The 6,664-nt window shown below is 35.8% G+C and overlaps 1 non-coding gene across 1 annotated transcript; it reads right to left on the bottom strand.

The window, feature by feature from the left end:
• Positions 1 to 3,765: 3,765 nt before the first annotated feature.
• Positions 3,766 to 3,870, bottom strand: LOC121215796 (small nucleolar RNA R71). The gene has a single exon (XR_005911769.1). It is a non-coding gene; the product is annotated as a small nucleolar RNA R71 (small nucleolar RNA).
• Between the last annotated feature and the right edge of the window lie 2,794 nt (positions 3,871 to 6,664).

Below are 6,664 nucleotides of genomic sequence, written 5' to 3'. Positions count from 1 at the left end.
TTTGGTCTATTTCGTTTTAAACCATACCAATTCATACACATACCAAAAACCATTCCATTTTAATACCTTATCCTCTTCTTTATACGAATCATCTTTCTTTCTGTAAACACAACTTAGTCTATTTTCTTTTAAATTCTAAAACAAAGCATACTTCTTCGTTTATCGATCGGGCAACTAAATGACTCAGATTCATCACTAAACCGAGGTCGTATCACTGCACCTACCAAACCACCAAACACAACCCTTCCACAAGGGATTAAAAGTATCTCATATTTAAACTGAATCCAAGCTCCTAATGAAATTATGAAAATACGAATGAAATTTTCTAAAATGCAACTAAATGTACCTAAGTACAAGCAATTAGCTAGGTCTAAAGGCTTGAAATATAACTCTTTTCAAGAGTTATCACTATCCTCTAGCAGGTAAAAGGGAAGTATGAGACCCCAACTGGAATCACTCGAACGTCTCTCCCTAGTGACGATTTTGAAGTGATATGTGAAGTTTGGCAACCGAATACCTCGACCTTCTAAGTAATTTACCATATCCTTATGCATTATTAGAGAGCCATACAATGGCATTCTTGCTGAAGCACCAGCCCTTTGGGACTGTGAAACATTATCACTTGCAATTGTAGAACTGTTATGCTGACTATTTTTACTATGACGCCTAGAACCCCTAGCCCTCCCTCTAGAGTTGGTACAATCCCAAACATATTGATATAGAAGTAAGAAGTAACATAAGAAAAAAATTGAAGGATTACCTAGAAATTGGAAAATGCTCACAAATGATGAATAACTCCGGTGAAAGAATCAAAGGAATAACAAAAGAATGGGTGGAAAGAGACTTAAGATTCAAAAAGAAACTTAAACGACAAGGAATTTAGGGGAAATTGATTTTTGATGGAAGTATCCCCTTCCCCTGTGTCTTAGTGTAAGTAACCAAACATCAAAGAGAAGTTTTGGTTGTAAAAAGTAATAAATTGTTCAAATCCTCAAATTTGCATTAGACACCTCTTGATCAAGAGAAAGGCTTTTCTTGAACCCTTAAATATCCAAAAGGGTGAGAATATCCCCAGATTTAGTTGTTTATCAAGTACCAACCAATTGGTATTCATCAGTACAGAACCTGCCAAGCAGCATATGACTAAGCAAGTTCGAGTTCAAAGTGTAGACCAAGGACTTTGCCAGGATAACTTTGAGGTTATCCTTATGCGGCTAGCCACTTTGCATAGGGTATAAAGAATCAGCCATTCAAGAGGGATGAGTTTATGGTGGATCCGTAAATAAGTGAACCACACTAAAGCATAAATGAAGAGTAAAGGTGTCTACCTCCAAGTTAAGAAATGAGTCATTGAAGGAAAGAGAAATTACTCAAAGTTCACTTCAGGTTTAGACATGAGTACAAATTTTGAGCACAAAATTTTCTTTAAAGGTGGGGAGTTGTGACACCTAATTTTCATTAAGTCCTAAATTTAAAGGAACGTTACAGTTAATTAAATAAAATGGTAAGATATCGAGCTCTATTGGGAAATTTAGAATTTTAGTGGCTGATGGACAATTAGTTGAGTTTCAATTTTGGTTTGGTTAAGATTGAAATGGCTCCTTCCAGACTGGGAGAAAATGATTGACGATGGATGGTTAAATGCTATTTGGAGACCGTGGAAGAAGAGTTAGATATTAAGGTGATAAGGAATATTTAGGCAAAAGAAATTATTTTCAATTTTGTTTACGATATCTTTCTATCAGCATCGTTTTGACCTTAGGGGCCGAATGAGGCCTAAGGGTGAGCTAATGAACTTTGTAAGTGTATAGAAGACCATTAGAAGGCATACTAAATTGAACTGGTCACTATGTTGCAGTATTGACTTATCAATGTTCCAACATACGAAGCAAAATGGAGAAATCACGAAATTCCCTTCGATGTGGCGGCACAGCCTAACGGTGTCACGAAAAACCCCTTAAGGGATCCCAAGAGGAGTGTATTGATTCCTATGATTCAACATAGGTCCTAGTGTGTCATGACATCTACTCTGGATGGAAACTAACACGAGCCAGAGGACGATTTGGTCTACACAATCAAACGTAAAGCTCGAGAACGTCTGCTAACCTAAGATTAAGGACGAAGACCACCTGAAATCTATAAATAGGCTTAGTTGGCAAATATAAGAGACACAAATTACTTAGTTTAGAATTCTGCTTTTAATTTTAGTTCAGCATTTTTTCTTCTTAGGTTTTAGATTTATTTTTATTTTTTGTATATCTCGAGAGATTTGATTTGTGTAAGACAATCAAACTTGTGATTCACTTCATTCTTAATACAAATCAGGTGTTTTCTTTAAACTCCATACTTTTGATTTGTTCATCATGCTTATTTTGTATATCGATTCCATATTGTTCATGAAAATCATGAGGAACTAATCCTTCTATGGGGGGTTAGTGAGTGGAGGTATGATCTATTAACTTTTTTGTAGGGTTATTCAATGGATCAACTGTTTGGGAAAGTAAGATTTTACAACCTTAGGCCTGACAGCCCTCGGAAGTCATCAAGGTGGGAATTAACCCAAAATTTGTATTACCTATCCGTGAACACCTTCAGCTAAGCCAATCTGGACTATGAGGTTGAAGAGAAGTATTCCTTGCTGACTCATTATTTGAGTGGAAGATTGAAAGATCCTGCTGGGATAGCGACGAGTTGATTGCCGAGGAACCTAAGCAACAATTGATAGGGATTCCCTAAGCGAGGTAATCACCCATAATTAGATTAGATTTATTTTATTTTTTTATCTCTTGATTTTTTATTTCTTTCTTTATTATATTTTATTATTTCTTAAAAACTCCATTTGTTATGTTTTCGTATGATAACTAATTTAAAGTACTAATTAGATCATGTAGTGTTTAGGTGAAAATCGATCTAGCACTAGCTTCCCTTGGGTATGATCCTCAGAGTAGTCACCTACTCTGTTGTGACTATATTACAACTAGACCCGTATACTTAGGGATACCGCCTCATCAATATATCTTTTACTACAGTATTCACACTGTGGACACTAATACGTATGGAGGTAGTCAAGTTGTTAAGGCCAGTGCTAGGGATAATTAGGAAATTTGTATGTTATTGATACGATTTTAATTTTTAGTATTACTAACCCTCTCCTTCTAGGTTTTGTGTATGACTCATAGAAGGGGAACACCTATAGAGCCAGTTACATATCACGAGAGAATAATTCAAAGAAATGACTAACAGCAATAGTAATAGTACAACAGATGAAAGATCCACCACCACTACTTTAGACAACGTACCACGCAAGAACCTACTATTTGACAACGCTAGCGATAGTGCTTTATGAGATCCACCAACACCACCACAACTACCCGCAAACTTACATATCATTTGTAACGAGAGAACCTTAAAAGGCTACGTCTTACCAAGTCTGAACATGGTTCAATAGAGCATAACAAGGTCGCCTATTACAGCTAATAATTTTGTGGTCAAACCGACAATGATTCAGATGATCCAAAATACTCTGTAATTTAGGGGCACAATGCAGAGGATCCGAATCAAAACATAAAATAGTTTCTCTAACTTTGTGATACTTTTAAGTACAACGAGGTCACTAATGACGCTATTCGTCTTCGATTGTTCCCCTTTTCTTTGATTGATAACATTCTTATTGGTTAGACTTGCTGGCACCAGGATCTATCATGACAAAGGATGAGATTACTGAAAAATTCTTGCAGATGTTCTGCCTTATTAGTAAAGCAGTTCAATAAGAAGAGAAATTTCTAACTTTAGACAAATGGAAGGATAATGTTTTCATGGGGCTTGGGACTGTTTTAAAATGTTAATTTAGAAATGCCCACACTACGGATTCCCTGAGTCAATACGATTGTAGGTGTTTAGTAATTGGGTTGTACGCAAATGAAAGATCAAGACTAGATGGAGCAGGATGAGGAGCTCTTACAAACAGAACGTGTGAGGATGGGTATGAAATAATTTAAAATATGGCATTGAACTCCTGTTAGTGTATATTCTTCATGAAAACCGTGAGGAACTAATCCTTCTATAGGGATTAGTGAGTGGAGGTATGATCTATTAACTATTTTGTAAGGTTACTCAATGGATCAGCTATTTGGGTAAAGAAGCACCTAAAACCCTAGGGCTGACAACCATAGAAAGTCATCAATGTGGGAATTAACCCAAAATTGGTATTGCCTATCCGTGAACACCTTCACCCCAAGCCGGTCTGGACTATGAGTTCACAAGGTAAGTAGTCCTTGTCAACTCATTATTTGAGTAAAAAATCAGAAGATCCTACTGGGATAATGACTAGTTGGTTGACAAGGAACCTGAAGCTACAGTTGATGGGGATTACAAAAGTGAGTTAATCACCCATAATCATATTTGATTTATTCTATTTTACGATCTCTTCATTTTTTATTTATTTCTTTATTATATTTTATTATCTCTTAAAAACTCCTTTTATTATGTTTATATACTATAACTGATTTAGAGTTCTAATTATTCTTTTAGTGTTCAGGTTAAAATTGATCTAGCACTAGCCTCCCTTGGGTACGATCCTAGGAGTACTCACTTACTCCCTTATCACTATATTACAACTAGACCCTATACTTGAGGATACCGCCTCATTGGTATATCTTTTATTGCAGTATTCACACTCTGGACGTTAGTATGTCCAAAAATTATCAAGAGCACTACATGAGGCAACGATTGTGAATTTGAAGTATGAAAGTGGAGAATTTGTGGAACTTGTAAGCTTTCCTGTGTTTGTGTGCTCCTGGATTACAGATAGAGGTAGAGTAAGGGTTTGAATATATGGTTGTCGTGCTTAGCTGCAAGGACGATAGAGGCTCTAGCATTTGGAAAAGCTAAACTGACGAGGATGAAGAAGTTCAAGTAAGCTTTTTTACCTACCCATGGGTGCTTATTGATGATGTATTGTGGTATTATCTTCGTCTGTGTCTATTCTGAGTTGTTTGAATTCATGGTTGTGTATGAATATGGTTAATGAATATGTTGTGAATGCATGACACTGTGTAAGTATAAATATTGTATGAAAAATGGTTGTGAATTGACATTTTAATTAATCATGTATCGTGTATTATGGTAATAAGTACTTTGATTGTGTGAAATGGATATTTATATTGTGTCTGGAGCATAGAGGGAATTACCTTGACGGGGTAGATAAAGATAGGAAAAATTGGCATAATGGGGAAATGGGTGGATTGTTATGGCATTCTAGGGAGTTTCGCAGCTTTGTGGAGGCATTATCTACTGCTCGCTAGAGCAAAACTGTGACGATGGTCTATCAAATTTTTGCAGTGAGACCATGACAACGGTCATTGATTGTTCCTTTTGGGAGACACTCAATAAACGACCAATAGGTTCCATGGATCGGTACCGTGATGACGATCTATAGGCTCCTCTTATTTAGGATCTATCCATTTAAAATAAGTATGTCTCCTACTAAGAGACCGGCTGCTTCTAACCCAACCGAACTAGACTTGGTTCTCAGCTCTATCCAATTCTAGTTACTATTTTTCTCAAATTCTCCTCAAGAGATCGCCAGCTTATGATATCTTTTAATGTAACCACTACAAGTTCTTAATTTTTCGAGTTTCAAAGGAAACTTGGTGTGACACTTATTTTACTAATATTTAATCCTAACTACTAAATATTTAAAATGTAACATAAAATACTAAATTGCTTAAAAAACAAGCTCTTTATATGTGGAAATAGACCAAAATAACTGCTACATTTGACAATAGGTCAAGCGTACTGTCCTATTACGGGCAAGATAATCATAAAGTCCCAGCCATGAAGTGCAAACGAAGTGTAAATTTTTGGAGATCGAGAAGGAACTAGGCCATAGTTCGTCATGCATCAGAAAATTCATTTCTTAGATGTAATATGCATGTAGCAGAGCGACCTAGAGGCTGTGTCTTAGGGCCTTTGCTGTAAATGAAATTAAGTTGTTAGAATAAACATTTTAATACTAAATGACTATTTTAAATGTTAAAGTTTATTTGGTAAAATTGTTGTATAGTACAACAAAGTTATATCATCAACATGGATTGTTAAAAGTTTTGAATTTACTTAGTAGCAGTATCAAATATATTATTATCTTCATTCTTTTATTATTGTGGATAATAATTGTAACACCTTATACCCGACCCGATCATCGAGTCTGGGTATTAAGTGCTACAAGAAAACCCGAGAAACTCACTCACTTCACTAATTTAAATGGTGCGTCCAACACTACCATCAATCAGTACTCCATTTCCACGGATAACCACATACCCAAGATTTAATTTCCAATTACATTTTATCATACAAGCCCCTACAATCGTCCTACCTTATTTAGCAAAATAATTAATTTACAATATGAAACTCAAGACTTAATTGTAATACATTCAATTTGTCCCTGAGGCATGGCCTCCAAGAGTGCCTCTCTATATACATGAAATAACTACCATGCTCATCACTCTAATCTGACAGTGTCTGGATTTGTCCCTCCATTCAAATCCCAAGTCATCATCCACCCTGCATACAAGGCAGTAAATTATCATGTTTAAATTAACTTAGTGAGATACCATACAATTAGGCATTTTAATAATCTATATTTTCAGGGAGAAAGAAGAAAGGC

The sequence above is a fragment of the Gossypium hirsutum genome, chromosome D03 (assembly GCF_007990345.1).
Source record: "Gossypium hirsutum isolate 1008001.06 chromosome D03, Gossypium_hirsutum_v2.1, whole genome shotgun sequence".
Lineage (NCBI taxonomy): Eukaryota > Viridiplantae > Streptophyta > Magnoliopsida > Malvales > Malvaceae > Gossypium > Gossypium hirsutum.
Note: the sequence above shows the minus strand (reverse complement) of the source record. Positions and strands in the feature narration are given on the sequence as shown.